The 16,572-nt window shown below is 45.0% G+C and overlaps 1 protein-coding gene across 7 annotated transcripts in view; it reads right to left on the bottom strand.

Annotated features, from left to right (window-relative positions):
• LOC111865773 (semaphorin-1A) overlaps positions 1-16,572 on the bottom strand; it is a 566,056-nt gene that overhangs the window by 472,010 nt on the left and 77,474 nt on the right. The gene's annotated exons all lie outside the window — the stretch shown is intronic.

The raw sequence follows: 16,572 nt of genomic DNA, 5'->3' as shown, positions 1-16,572 counted from the left end.
CTCATAATGGTATACCCCCTGCTCAACTGTTAAACGCGTTATGACATGGCAGCAATGCGAAACTTAGGCCCATCAGTGAATGACGTGAAATAAGAAACCGAAAACATGAAGACGTATGGGGAACCACACAGCTAACGCATTTTCTCTGGCACTGGATAGAGGTTGGTGGTCAGCTTCAAGCCCCAACCACTCTATCCCCGTGGAAGAATTAGCCATTCGATAATAGGCTGGGTGGGCTCCAGAGCTGATCTGGACGAGATGGCGGGGGAGACAAAACTAAAATCCTCGCCAGAAGTCGAACTCCTGTCTTTCAATCTATATTCCGATCACTATAGTAACTGAGCTACCCCGTCTTCCATGGCAATAAATAAAAGTGTTATTAATATTGATAATGATAAAGTCAAGGAGGATAAGGTGGGCAGGACATGTAGCACGAATGTGGGAGACGAGGAATGCATATAGGATATTGGTGGGAAAGCCAGAAGGAAAGAGACCACTGGGAAGACCAAGGCGTAGGTGGATGAACAATATTAAAATGGATGTTAGAAAGATAGGATGTGATGGATTGGATTGATCTGGCTCAGGATACGGACCAGTGGACGGCTTTTGTGAACACGGTAATGAACGTTCAGGTTCCATAAAATGCTGGGAAATTCTTGACTAGCTGCACAATTGGCGGCTCCTCCAGAAGGGCTCAGCTCCATGAGTGAGTGAGTAATTAGGTATGTAATAAACAGGGCCCGGTCCATAGATCAGATGGTTAATTGTCGGCTTCCCGGGTTCGATCCCAGTTCAGGCTGCATGGGGTTTACGGTGGACGTATTAGTACTGGAAAGATTTTTTTTCTCCAGATAGGCCTATTTTTGTTTCTTCTGTCAATTTTCGTTCCACCAACTGCTCCGCATTCAGTAAACATCCTACCATCGGCACAACATAGCCTCACCTCTGAGAGCCTCGTTAAATAACAAACGGAGGTTGTGAAGTGAAGTGGATAGAACTGGCTAGGGATACAGTTCAATGGCTTGTGCACCTCCGGGTCCATGCTGCAAGTTGCCGGCCCACAGTGTGAAACATCGGACAAGAGAACAGTCAGTCTGTTGTGTGCGGGGTGTCTCTTCGCGCGTGTAATTACGATGCAGCCTCAAACAATCGATGTTGCTATTAGTTAGTTACATTGATATTCCATAAATCGATACGGCTACATCATCCCTTGCTTCGCCGTAGCGTGGGTAATGATCCATGGTTCATCCTGCGAAACAAACCTCCCTCTAATTGCCGCACCACCACACCCCATCGCCACTGACCTGGAACTGAACTACTTACAAGGAGACGGGCTACAGCAAGTTTCCTAAAACGGTTATGAGTTATCGGCAATCAATCATTACTCTCGAAGTCTAAAAAGAAGGAAAGGAATAACTCAACTCACAGAACTGTCACTAGGACGTCACAGCAGGTTACGATATTCAAATGTTCGGAGACTGTTACCGGTCTGCAAGTCTTCAAGCCTGTCTATGCAGCAATACCAATCGCACGGACAATGCCTTCAGAGGAAAAACGAAAAAATGTCCCATCAACGCATGTTCCTGAAGACTTCGCATAATTCAAGATATGTTCTGAAACATGTACGTGATTCCTGCCGATTTCTTTTTTTGGGGGGGGGGATTTGCATTTTTTTAAACTTTGCGGATAAAGTGAGACTTCGTGAATATTTTTTCGCGCGGTAGCGTAGTTGATTGAGGCACTATGCTACAAACCAGAAGGTTGAGGTCACTGGTCCTTTAGGCTACGCCTTCCTAGTGTGATGCAGGCAAAGAGGCAATGTTACGTATGTCCTGAAAGTCTTGCTGTCCGCAGGACACTGCAAACCGGAGTATTCACAACTCTGAGGGTGACAGCCCTTCCACAGGGGGGAACTCAGGCTTTACACACCACGCTCCAGTGGATATGCTTCTTTTGACTGCCGGCTCTACCTGCTGTTGCAGGTACGGGGTTCGGCCTCCACACACATTATGTTCAGAGGCTTGGTTCATTCCCCTCATGGGAGGGGCAAAATATTTATCAACTGAAAGAAAATCTCAAACGCAGTCACGGGCTGTGAACAATTATTGTCAAATGGACCACAACTGGGATACAAAAAACTTCAACAGCCACTACACAACTCTGCTTCTGAAATACGAGGCTTGAGACGATCGGTCAAGCACCGGGAAGGTACTTTTTGTGTGGCCCTAACGTCAAAATACAGAAATTAAAATCTCGTAAGTCACAGCAGTACACTACAATACTGCAGCCAGTAACGTGTCTTCGATTTCTTTCTGAAGGAGTATTTTAAAGAAAAAGTAGCCAAATATTCAGGTCACTTCATAATTCTGGAGCCGTTGGTGCCCTTAAAATCTCATAATTAGCGCTTGTTGCGTCATACCAGTCAGTCTTGCGGGGGGGGGGGTTACTCATACGGACGGCTACACAGATTGTGATACCCTGTAGTCTTGTACGTGGATATCAACGTTTCGGAGAAACACGCTGTCTCCATCTTCAGGGCTAAAGTGATTGAGGGGAGAACGGAGCCACATTACATCTGAACTGAAGTTCGCGAGACAATTTTACTCCGAAACTCTCGATCGCACACCAGTAAAGGGTGTTACAACCCGGAATACGACAATTTGAATACTAAGTGCCATTTTTCCTCTACACATTCGCACATCAATTAAACATTGGTACATTTATGCGGCTATTAAATGAAGTAAAAGAAAAGTTGATCCTTGACCTAACTAATTAAGCACTACGACATAACGACGTATGGGGGAGTGGATGCATAGACCCACTTTTTCTTAACCAAGGCACTAACTGGAGATGAGTGGTCAGCTTCACGCCCCGGCCGCTTTATCCCAGGGGAAAGAGACCCCAGTACCCATTGGATGGGAGGCTGGTTGGGCCCCACTGCCTGTCTGGTATTAAATAAAGTTCTACATAAAAATAACCGATGGTCTCCTTTCGGGGTCTCCTCTCCTCCCGTTAACAGGATCATCAGTATCTCTCTCTGACGGTAACAATTGCTTTTGATTTCCTTGTTGCACCTTAAAAGTGGGGCATACGTTGCTACTTCCTGAGCTGTGGTACTCTGAACTCTTGAATGAAGTGTGTTCCTCCAGAACATCGGTATGAGCCTATAAGACAACGCGGTGTAACAACCACAAGACCATAATTTGGAAAAGCTGCGCCTTGAAACTTATAATAGTAAAGTAGTCTAAACTGAATCATAAACTGCGTACTTGCACTTAATTCGAGAGAGTCAGTTTTCCCGTTTTTTCTTGGGAAGCCCAAGATCTCTCCCTTTTAATGAACCGTGCTCCAGTGTCTGCTTTAATCTTTTGTTTGCCTCCACTCTGCGTATCTTCAGTACCAAACAAAAAGAAAACAAACTCCGTGGTCTGTAGTCCGCAAGCGAACTAAACCGACCGAGCGACCGACGCAAGTTAGTGTCAACTTTAGTCCAAATATTTTTGATTTGTCCAAATACTTTCGGTAATTTTGTCCTCGGGTAGCGGATGGAGAAGGCTGTGAATATTCTGAATAAGCAGTCGCTCACATCCGAAACGGGGCGGTCCTAGAGTTTGGGGGTTGGGCGTAGGCATACTTCAGCGCAAACAAACTTGTTATGGAATGTAACACGGGGCCTCAACTTCAGGTGTCTGAAACGTTTCCTTTCTATACGTAATATCACTGCGTCAAGCGTCCTACGTTCCTTCAGCACCTAAACCTGACATATTCAAAACTTATTTTGGCGAGTTTTCTTTTGCGGATTATTTTGCACAATCTATAAAAAAATGTGTGTGTGCCCTTTATAAGTTGAAGTCAGGAGTAACTCATTTTACATTCATCCGTTATTTCAGAACTCTGTGAGCCTTCCTTCCTAGTTCTGCTATGGGCTCCGCGTCCTATGCCAATTACATGTACTGTAATATGACCCATATTATCGGTGTTAGAATTACACAGGATAATGTTTACACACTAAGCAGCGGCCTGGCAACATCCAGCAATGTGGTGTCGTTACACAAAGCATCTCACATGATTACGTAACGTATTTAGGCTTAATCCTTTCGATGCTATACTTCTAAACACGCCCTCCCCCCTCCCGGATTCTGCATGTGGGTGCATCCCAGACGCTTTTGTATTCTGCGGTAACAGCTGCAAAAATTCAGTACCACAGTTGTTCACGGTAAGATTACGGAAAGCACATCTCACTCTTTAATATAAAATGATTTTCCAGCCGGGATAGCTCAGTCGGTATAGCGATTGGTTATGGGCTGGACGACCGACGGGTCGGAGTTCGAGTCCAGGTATGGTCAAGAATTTTCACTTCTGAAATCGTCCACATCGGGTCTGAGGTCCACCCAACCTCCTATACAATGGGTACCGCTGGCTCCTTCCCCGGGGGTAAAGCGGCCGAGGCGTGAAGCTGACCACTCACCACCAACTAGGGTCGAGGTCAGGAAAATGTGGCTCTATACATCCACATGGCGTAGTGCTTAATTAGTTAAGCACAGGGACAACTTTACCTTTCACCTCTACCCGATTAACAAACTCTATGGCTCAGGTAAAAGCGAAGTTATGTCTGGGCTTGATTAATCATCATGCCATGCAGACGTACGTGGAAAATCAAAGTCCATGAAAACAGGGTTTTTTTATTTAACTTCAATAATTATACAATCTATCCATTAAATGTGGATAATAAGTACAGAAACAGGGCCTAACAGCTCGACTGTTCAACCCCCCCCCCAATTAAAACCCAAGAGCTAATTGTAGTGTGCAAAAGAACTTGGCACTGTGTACGGTAGCCGAGCGGTCTAGGGCATGTACTGTCTTCGTCTGCTCGGAAGCCGGGATCGTGGGTTCGAATCCCACACGACACATGGATGTTTGGTGTGTGTATGAGTTTACTGTGTGTTTGTGTTGTCCTGTGTTTAGGTAGAGGCCTTACGACAAGCTGATCACCCGTCCAAGGAGTCCTACCATCTGTAAGAAAAGATCAATGAATCTTGAGAAATCAACCCTATGCTCCGAAGTTGGAGCGTGGGGGGGGAATAATATTTGGAGGGTATCAAGTATGAAGCTCCTCGTTATGCAGCTTTCCCCTCCTCCTGTTGTACTTTATCTCCCTTGATCAAAATACTCCTCACCTGGCACCGTCGTTCCTCACATATTTCTAATCTGTAACGCAGTAGTAGGATTTCCGTATTGCTGAACTACATTAAACGAACTCGCACCAACAATTCGTTGCCCTGACGAACCTCACAATCAGCAGTGCCATGCTACAGCCCGTGAGAATGGAGATAATACAAGTATTTACACGAATCGTTGCCTGCTATATTGCAGTAACTGATCTCCAAATACTTGGATTTACTACCACTCCCACACAGAGAATCAAATAACACGATTTTCATTAAAAAAAAACTTCAAGTACAGTGAGGTACAGAATCGTATTAACGAGACAGAGTGGCAGAAATAGGTGACTGTATTAAATTATTTTAGTACAGTATTAATAAGGCCTATATTCACATTACCTGTGTGAGCACAATGTCTCACTTCAAGAAGCGCCTCATCTCATTGTAACTCGTATCTCACACAGGGCCGCTTGACTGATGATGGGCTGCTGTGGCGTGCACATGCGCAGTTACTCTCCTCTGTATGTAACACACAGCATTCCTCGCGGCTTCTTTTTCACTCGTGTTTCTACCTTGTCGTGGTGGTGGGGCTTGCGTGCACGAATGACCCGGAGAGCTATGCTGGCGGTAGCGTAGCTGTTGGCAGGATCTCCCATGCCGAACAGGTCGAAGGGTAGGTGCCAGACAAAATGAAATACACTCAAGTGCTCAGGCGGTAGGTGGTTATTCCACCTGAGCAGTCGAGAGTTGTGGGCAAACAACTCGCACTTCTTAAATTTACTTGTTACGGAAACTACACGAAGCAAAAGCCGGACTGATGAAATGTTGTCGACCTTTGAGAGGTTGGCAGCGGACAGAAGCCGCTAGAGTAGCTTCGGGGAAGCCCTTTGCTCCTACACAGAAAACAATAGGAATTATTAAGTAAGTGTGGCCAATAATTGTGGGTTCTGGATTTGATGACTGCATTTACTGGACGTCTCCATTATAATTGCACTTGATTATAACAGCTCACACATTGAACTCCTTGATAACGAATCGCTCACTGCTGTATGGATCTTGAGGAGTCTGTAGTCTCTTGAATTCCCTGTACGACTCACGGTTTCTCAGCTATGACTGCTTGCAAACGACCTTCATTGTCCACTGTAAACCTTCAGCACGGACCAGCATAGAAAACAGCCTGTTGTTGTGACGTCACCGGCAAGCGGGAACATGTTCACCGAGCTGTTGCCTAGAAACGGGATGCATAACCCCGTTGTTCTATTGTTTCGTGCGTGAGGCTCTTTCTGTGGCTCAACGGGTCTCGCACGGGGCAAATGCGCCACAATATATATTATATAAAGTTACATATTATGTTTCTCATAAAATGAAGCCAGGATCAGACCCCGGACTAGTAAGTAAAACAAATGTATCTCGTCGCTCGTTACCATCGTGTTCTGATTACGAAGCTCTCGGCGGTTTATGCCTTTCGATCCTAAAGGGCTCCTGCATGTGCATGGAATCTAACCACCAGTTCTATGGACTCCGAAAACAGATTACATCATCGCATGTTTTCGCTTCACTTCAAGTCTAACACATTTTTTATTTCAGCGTGGAAAAATTCAATTTGGACGCTGTATACTTCAAAGATACGGGTACACTGAATGATAGGTTAAAGCTAAGTATTCCCAGAACTGCACAAAACTGTCGAGGAAACAAATATCGGGGGTGCAACATTTGAGGCTCAGAAATGTCGTATTGGACGCAAGATCATATTCCAAAGAACGTTTTTGTATCAAGGTTAGTAAGTAAAAAGGCTGCAAGCAGTTCCGTCGGCACCACACGTATAATTGAGTACATATTTATTTACGTGTATGTTTCGGCCTTAAGAAGCCATCTTCAGGCATTTAGTACATTCATTATCTGCTTTCTGATGAATCTGTACACTGACTAATGTTTACACAGCGATCGTCAAACTGTTTGGTCTACATTAGATTAGGGTCATGTAATAAAATGGAATAAAAGGTGGGCGCAGATATGTAATAGCTATTATAATTGTGGGAAAACGAAAATACATAAATATAAACGTAACAGGCGTGCACCAGCGATACAAATTTTAAAATGTAAGGATTACAGTGGTTAAAATCGCCAAATGCTGTGTTGTGTTTTGACACAAATTCGTAGCAGCGGATTACATTTCATGGGCGTGTTTACTGTTATGTATATGTATATGTATATGGTCATTCGTTACATTGCAATGAAGCAACTCAAGAATTTCCCAGAATTTTATGGAACCCGAAGGTTCGTTAATGTGTTCACAAGAGCCCTCCACTGGACCCTATCCTGAGCCAGATCAATTCAATCCATCCCATCCTATCTAAGATCCATTTTAATATTGTATACCCACCTACACCTTGGTCTTCCCAGTGGTCTTTTCTTCTGGCTTTCCCACCAATATCCTATTTGCATTCCTCGGCTCCCCCCATTCGTGCTACATGCCCTGCCCATCCAATCCTCCTTGACTTCATCATTCTAATTATACTTGGAGTGGAGTACAAGTTATGAAGCTCCTCATTATGCAGTTTTCTCCAACCTCCTGTCACTTCATCCCTCTTCGGTCCAAATATTTTCCTCAACACCCTGTTCTCAAACAATGAACGGTTGGCTACATGTATTATGTTGTGGTCTGAGAAGTGTTTTTCTCGCTTGACTGAATCTGGTGTACGCTCTGTACTCCACGAGTCCGGTCACTTTTTTCCCCTAGGCCGCAGAGATTCCTGTACTAATTACGATCTGATACATGAAAGTGGATTACGTAGAATTCGCATTTCTGATTGCTCTGTGTAATTTTGTTGTGGTGAGCCGGGATGGCGCAGTCGATATAACGACTGGCTACGACCTGGACGACCAACGGGTCGGAGTTCAAGTCCCGGTGATAGCAAGAATTTTCACTTCTCTATGTCGTCCAGACGGGCTCTGAGGCCCACACAGCCTCCTACAGGATTGGTACTGGGGACCTCTTCCCCGGGAGTAAAGAGGCCGGGGCGTGAGGCTGACCACTCACCTCCAACTAGTGCCGAGGTCACGAAAACGTGGGTCTATACACCCACTCCACCATGCGTCTTCATGGCATGGTGTTTAATTAAAGCCCTGGAATAACTTTGTCTGCTTACCTTACCATTACATAATTCTCCTCACCTTCGTACTATTTACTGGTTCTCAGGTACACCTACCTACCTATATTGTTCTACGCTATAACAGTATATTATTCTCAACACAATGAACTCCGAGGCACATTTCTCGGCATGCAAGCTCAGCTTAGCTCAGCACAAGGCGCTGCTGCAGCCCTGCACCACACGTGACTCGCATGCATCATGCTGACTACATGTCGGCTACGGAACACAGAGAATGCGTTTACTTTTATCCAGTCACTGAACTGCGGTTTTAATTTCAAACGAGGTGAACCGTATCGCTGGGCGCAACACCTTCTCGTCGCGAACCGGTTCCTCAGCGAACTGTGTTCAGTGCACAGGAATGGGTACGGGTAATCACGAGGACATGTAACTCCAGTTCCTTTCACTGTTCCTTCTTATGTTCAAGACTCACCTTCCGCGCAACCGAACAATTCAATTCAAATCAACTCAACCCAGCCATGTGGGCCGACAAGAACAGCGTAAAGCCTAAGGCCTCTCGTCCACTGGAAGCGGAAAGCTGCGGAAAGTTGCGATGAGGAGTTCGTCCGAACACGCACGGAAACGGACGAACGATCCTAACAGCTTGCATCAGGTTAGAGTGCGTCCATTGGTAGCAGCACTATTCGTCCGTGAACGCGCGTATACTTGCGAACTGCGAAATATCCAGATTGGTTTGGATTTTTCGGACGAAGAGCTGCGTTCACCACCTACGAACTGATACTGTTCAACCGAGAAATCTGTCGAGTAGTGTTCCTGACATTGCGGACGCCTGTATTGAGACAGGCACTGATAATATTACAACACAAAGTGAATATAATGATGCATTTTCTACTCCAGATTTTCAATCAGATATCGAGAATGATGCACCTGTAAATACGTCTCCGGCACAAAAAGAGCATTTCAAAAGTCCGCTAAAAAGAGGAAAGAAAAGAATTAATTACGATGACAAATTCTTCGAAATAGAATCTAAAAAGTTGAGCTATTTCGAAAAGAGCTCTCAAATGAAGCAGGATAGTGACTATCAATTTCTGATGAGCTTGCCTGAAGAAAGACAGCTGCGATTACGCATGAAATTGATGGATGTTTTACTGCAGGAACAGGAGGATCGAAACAGCAGCGTGATGTCCACGTCAAATGTTTCGCCTCTATCCCTTGAATCGACACGCAGTTCCCATAATAGTTCCCACAGCAATGAATTTGTAACAGACAAGAACAGTGCCGCTGTGTATCATAGTAATTTCGATCCTTTGTAGAAACAAAGGTTTGTATGTAGTCACTAAGAAGCAAGAATAATATAACATCGATGTAATATTTTGTTTTCTCAAACTCTTATCAAATCCTTAACTTAACGCTACAGCTAGGCGTTCTTCAAGTGAAATAGTTTCTCGGAAGTTACTGTACTTCTTCAACTGATATACTTTGCTTAATGTGTATTCAAATGTATCTTGCTTCATGCGAAAATAACCAAAATACTGTGACTCGTCCTCTTGTGAATCACTCCATATATGAGAAAATTCATCAAACGTTTGTCTTTTTGGTAAAATTCCACTAATCCACTCTTTTCTCCTATTCTGTGCTCGTCACCTAGCCAGTAAAGGAGTATCAAACGCGTACAGATCACATAAATCTTCAGACAGCGCCATGACAGAACGCGAATGGCATCGGCCGAACACGCAGCCAAAGGACGCGCAGTGAACGCACGAATTCGGACGAAGAGATTCGCACAGATTCGGCCGAATCCCAGTTCGCAGGTTTCCGCTTCCAATGGACGACTAGCCTAATGCAACTTCTGGTTACTTATCCATGAGGTGCGTCTGGAGTTTCTACAAAGTTCATGGGGCCGGTATAACGACTAGCCTACGGGCTGGGCGACCTGGGTTCGATTTCCAGCAAGGGAAAGAGATTTTTCTCTTCTCCACAGCGTTCAGACCAGCGCTGCAGCCCACACGGCTTCCTATCCAATGGATACCGAGGGACTTTCCTCGAGGGGTAAAGCGGTAGGGCCATGAAGCTGCGCACTCACCTGGTGGAGCTATACCTCCAGTGCGGGGCTTAAATAAGCACAGGAACAACTTCAGCTTCGTGACAGCGCAGTCGGTATGACAGGGGGTTCGGAGTTAACGTCCCGGTAGGGTCAAGAATTTTCACTTCTCCGTGCCGTCCAGACCGTCTTTGGGGTCCATACAACCTCCAATACAATGGGTACCGAGGGCTATTTTCCGGCGGTAATACGGCCGGTGCGTGAAGCTGACCACTCACCTCCAAACAGTGCCGAGATCAAGAAAATGTGGATCTATACATCCACTCCCCCATACCCCTTCATGGCGTGGTGCTTAATTAGTTAAGCAGAGGGACAACTTTACCTTTACCTTACAACTTCAGCTTCACTTTACCTTTTTTTTATTGCTAGTGATGTGGGACTAAGTCCCTTATACTGCGGCCACTTCTGGCCTATTGTACCAGCCCCAGATGATAGGTGAGGGTGATTGTGCAGCAATTGGTGGGATGAAGATTGGCAGGGGAAACCGAAGTACTCGGAGGAAACCTGCCCCAGCGCCAATTTGTCCACCACAAATCCCACCTGACCAGACCCAGGATCGAACCCGGGCCGCCGCGATGGGAAGCCAGCGACTAACCGCTTGAGCTATGGCGCGGCCTTCACCTTACTTACAAAGTCTGTAAAATTAACGCATACAATCCGGGCCATTTTCATTATGCTTGATGTGAATGAAAGACAAAAGGGAAATAAGAAAGATAGGATAAAAGAGAGCAAGCCACAAAAATGAAACTGTACACGTGTGGCACTCAGTAACAAAGCAATGGAGTGTACACACGTGGCACTGTTTTATGACGTGTGATTTGACCATAAGTACACGCACGTACTGCAAATTACTGTTTCTATGTGTGAGCATCTGTTTTACATAGGAATACGTCAGGGACGGAAGGAAACAGTGTAACTGAGCCTAACTGCACAAACATCTTATATCTTCTGCAATATAACGCTATTTAGTCCGTTGTAAGACATGTGGAGGTTTCGGTGGAACATATCACCTCCATCTTCAGTGTTGAAGAGTAAGCCAAACAAGAAACGTGCATGAAACAGGCAGCAAGTTTTACTTCATCAGGATTCTTGCTTGGCTTCTTCGCTCCCGATGTTGGGAACATGTTCCTCTGAAACGTCGGTTGGGTTTACATTAAAATCCCTACGGAGTTCGCTCACAGGATATCACGAATACATGTAAATATTTTCCATTTGTACTACTTACACATTCACCAGGACGAGGGAAGAATTTACTTGTTTAAACAATTCTGAGACAGTCCTCAAAACATTAAAACAACACGAGGAAGCCCGACTGCTTCAGGGTCGTGCAAGAAGGGCATCTGGTTTTCATTCTGCTCACTCAAGCCACGTTCCTGCCTCGGTGGCCCTTTACAGTTTGCTCAGGACGACTATAAGAACGGCAGTGCATTTGTACCGAGAAGGCCTACTTCATACGTACATTACAGGACAGCAGGACGTGGCCACTCACCACTCAGAGACTCCGACTGTTGCTCCGGTAACCGCTCGTACTTTTGGTAGTGGTACGTTTAAGAGAGAGCAAAGCTGACGAAATCAAAAGGTAACGTTTGTTACAAGCAGAGGAGAGAAGGTGAATTAATTGTGATATCAACGTTGGAGGAGCTGCATTAGAGAGACATCTTGGGGCTATATTAGGGCGAAATTTTGATGTCACCACTGGGAGGGCTCCACGTGCAGCATGCAATCAAACGTGGAATTTGGGCACCAACTCAAGTATTCTGAAGCTTCAAATTCGACTAAATAAAATTTAAAGTTCAGTTCCTACCTCACAGACAGCACACAAGTCTCCATTACAACGCTCAAATGGTTAAACTGTACAGGGAAATTACTGTTTTATTGCCGTTGGATGGATTTTGACGAAATATCTTATGGACATTATACAATTGGAGGCTACCCAAACCTCGTGCTTTTTAATTGGCCGCAATCAGTAATACAGAAGCCGTTTTATATCTCGGCAATCGACTAAGGTGAGCGGCTAGCTTCATGCTCCAGCAATATTACTCCTAGGAACAGAACTTAAATTACCAATCGGTTGACAGGAATTCGGAAATATGTTGAAAGCGCGGTCGTGAAAAATCTTAGAAGCCTCGGGAACACTACTGGGCCCTCTGGTTCTATAAAATGTGAGGAATTTCTAGGTCATGAGACAAGGGGCCACCTGCTTGTCAAGATGGAATAAGTCAAAGATCAGAGACGCTTTTATACAGACAGGAGCAGGTTTTAGTGAAATGAATTTGGCAGACTGCACTGCAGGAAGTGTATCGTATTCACATTTATGTCACCGTCACATGTCCGTGACAAATCTGAATTGCATAGTGGGCTCTTTCACATGTAGTGTTCACCACAATACCTTCATTAATGGGGGGGTCATCTCTGTAACGTGGCGACTGTACATTGTCGTTTAATGACGGAACGTTCAGCAAGTACATTTTATAGTTTGGTTCGTGTTTATGCGATGACCAGTTCAATTTACATGCCACATACAATAATATTAATATCCCAGAGAGCGCTTATTCCAAGCCTGGGACATGGAAGTCTGTATGAAAGTTACTGTATCACAGTAATATGGACCGCCTCTGTGGTCTAGTGGTGAGAGTTCCTGGCTACAGATCCAGAGGTCCCGGGTTGGACTCCACGCGCTACGAATGTGGTGCACCGTTGGGCTATTCGGGACGAACAGCCTTAAGGAGGAAGCAGTGTGACGTGTTGCGCAACGGTAATAGGCAAGTCAACATCCTCCCCCACCGCCAGCCGTGATGCGCCGAGCGGAGCCGAAGTGAGCCGAGTCCCAGCACACTGGTCGCTATGCAACGCGAGTAAACAGCGGTCGCTATGCAACGCGGGTAACCTTCCGTTACAATATTTTCTGAGTAGTGGGTCTGGAACGGGGTCCACTCAGCCTCGTGAGGATAACTGAGGAATTATTATTTCAAGGAAATAGTGGCTCCGGTTTATAAAACCGAGACTAACGGCCGTGGAGATCACTTGCCAACGTGACACCCTCTATCCGCTAAAGTTGGCACTAACTTCGCCGACAAGCGGCGGTCGCTCGGTCGGTATATTTAGCTTGCGAACGACATGTCACGGAGTTCTTTTTTTGTTTTATTCGGCAATATACTGTGGCAGAGCCAGAAAGGTTAACACTCATTACATGCGATAATCATATATCTCGGTGCGTTCTTGAAGTTGATGTTTCACCACAAAAGTTTGCAAGCACGTTTTGTCTCCAGAATAACGGACACAAGCTGAAATCATCGAGAAATGCCTAGATCACTACCAATTACATTCAAACCGATGTTACCAATATGTGTTACAGCATTATAATAAAAAACAAGGGTGTCGCGTGGTCAGCGCAACGAATCCCCACGGCCATTAATTTTTATTTTCTAGACCTGACGGCATTATAATCACTGATGTTGAAAATTCTTAACTACGTTACAGCATATGCTGAATGCTTCTCGGACAACCAACAGTCGTTGGTCATAAAAATAATTTATACAATCAGAAGGTTCATTGCCGTATTCACAATGATCCACATCTAGGTTCTACCTGGGGCCAGTTCAATCCAAAACACGCTCACACAACCTATATTTTATAATTCCGTTTCACCACTTGTGCCGGTTCTCACGGTCTCTTCGCTTGCGGATTTTCTTATTTTTCCTTCTACCCTGAAGATGGAGGCGATACGTTCCTCCGAAACGTCGGTTAACATATCTACACGGTGCCACATCCCAGAAGACTGCTTTCTTCATAGTCACCGCCGTGAAAACCTCAAATCTTACACAGTAATCTTCATGGTCACCAAGTATTATTTCACATAGCCTTCGTTACAGAACAAGCAGATTTACAGTAACGACTGTTACGAAACAGAGCTTTTGATCACAGGTTACAGAACACAAGACCAGTGGAAACAGAGTTCGCAGAATGGTGTGCAGGGGCATGCTTTTGAGTCTGAAGAACAAAAAAGTGCACTCGATCCTATAAAGGGATCTCTTGTTTGCTACTGACCTTCGGGGTACAGAAGAAGACGCGCGTGGAATAGCAGAAGGCAAGGAAGGTTGATCCCCCCTCCATCTCTAGCAAATACGAACTATTCGTTTGAATGGGAACGCACTATTTTGTGCTGACGGTATATGAAATGCATTTAAAATGAAACCGTGATAAAAGAATATATGATGCGCAGAAACTCAGCTCAAAGGAAGGGCTGCAAGAAGATTCGTCGAGGCACGATACCTCAAATTAACGAATATATACGAGTATATACAGGTTTCCGCGTTTCCCGGAAACATTCGCTGGAACTAAGCTGTTGAAAAATGACCCTTATATTTTCTGGGGCGATTTCTACAGCACTGGAATACAGAGAACCTGGCCAGGTGTGTGTGTGCGAAAGCGACATATAACTCAAGTACACCTGTGGAATTTGATGAGTTTTATCTTCTGGGAACATGTCGCTTCCAGTAGGAGCTCGTTGCTGGCTGCTTGCTTATCTGAAGATGAAGGCAACATGTTCCTCTGAAACGTCGGTTGACTTTCAGCCGACTACACGGTGTTATATGACAGTCTTCTTCAAAACCACCGCCGTGGGAACCTGAATTCTCATAGTTGTGCATTTGTTCATGCGTCAATACAAGAAAAACAAAAAATGTTCCGTGGCATGTAGTCCGCAAGCGAACTATACTGACAGAAAGACCGCCCGCTTGTCGGCGAAGTTAGCGCCACCTTTTGCGGATAGAGGGTGTTACGTGGTCAGCGCAACGGATCCCCACGGCCGTTAATTTCGGTTTTCTAGACCGGAGCCGCTGCTTCCCCATTCAAGTAGCTCCTCAATTATCATCACGAGGCTGAGTGGACCCCGTTCCAGACCTACTACTTCTCAGAAAATGTGGTAGCGCCGGGAATCAAACCCGGCATCTCTGAATCTGTAGGCAGAACTCTGACCACTAGACCACAAAGGCGGCATGCGTCAATATTAATAGAAATAATGTTAATGTGCTTATATTTTGTCTACTTCTTGTGACTACACTTTGAAAGCTTGAATTGTAAGATGCGATATATCATCTCGCTCTATAACGTGATACACAGCAGTCTGCCTCGTACTTTACTTACAACTGATGGTTTTTCGCCAGAGTTGAAGCCCCAGAAGAAATGGTAGTGTTGAAGAGACACCTCACAATTTGAAAAGTACAATGTTCTGGGTTGTAACGTCATGAAGTTGGGAGAAGGCCCGAAGTTTTGGAAGAAAACATCACCTCCGTGTTCAGGGTCGAATAAGTAGAAAAAGACCTCTGAAAATGGAGGCGATACCTTCCTCCGAAACGTCAGTTGACTTTTATCGAACTATACGGCATTGTAACCAAGAATAATGCATTCTTCACCGCTGCGGGAACTTCATACCCAACATTACAAATTTGTTGCCAGAGAATCTCCTATCTTCCTTGCAGGCACGTAAGCTTCATGACGACACTGTGGCTACAGTAACACAATGATAGCTTAGTCCCCATATGAGTACATGCAAGTAAAATATACTTATTACTTCTCCATTATGACTGGGGAACTTTTTAACATTTACCCGGTAAGCTTCGTTAGTACGTACGCATGCAGAAGGAGAAAACATGTTCAATATCCTAGCAGCATATACGAAAACTTCCTTTCAACACATAAAAATCTGGCCTCAGATTTTACAGGCCCTGTCATTTCCATTTACTGTCTATTTAGACGTGGCGGTGATAACTGCATTTACAGACTTTACAATGTGAGGCGGATTGGGTAGCGGTCATCTGATCACCCAATGCTGTTCGGCTGGTCCGTGAATCTGAAACACGAGGCCTCTATCATCAAGCCTATACGAGTTTTACACTTTAAAATATAAACAATTTGTTGGTTATTTCTAAACACTTCGTAAGGCAATGAATAGTGAAAACGATCGCTATTTCTGTGGCTTCATTATACAGAAATCACGACTGGGTTTGCAGTCTCCCGGATGTGACAGTATTGTAACGCGGATGTCCAGAGCGTTGCTAGGTAACATCTCGCGACCGAATACACGCAAGGCAACAAGAGAAGCAAGGCGTTTTCTATGTGGTCGGTGTCGCGACCGTTGCTATGCAACCCCGGTTATCCACTCCGAGGTCATTTACTAACTGACTTGTCATGACTCCGC

Source organism: Cryptotermes secundus, unplaced genomic scaffold (genome assembly GCF_002891405.2).
Source record: "Cryptotermes secundus unplaced genomic scaffold, Csec_1.0 scaffold612, whole genome shotgun sequence".
NCBI classification, from domain to species: Eukaryota; Metazoa; Arthropoda; class Insecta; order Blattodea; family Kalotermitidae; genus Cryptotermes; species Cryptotermes secundus.
This window is presented reverse-complemented; position numbering and strand designations above follow the sequence as displayed.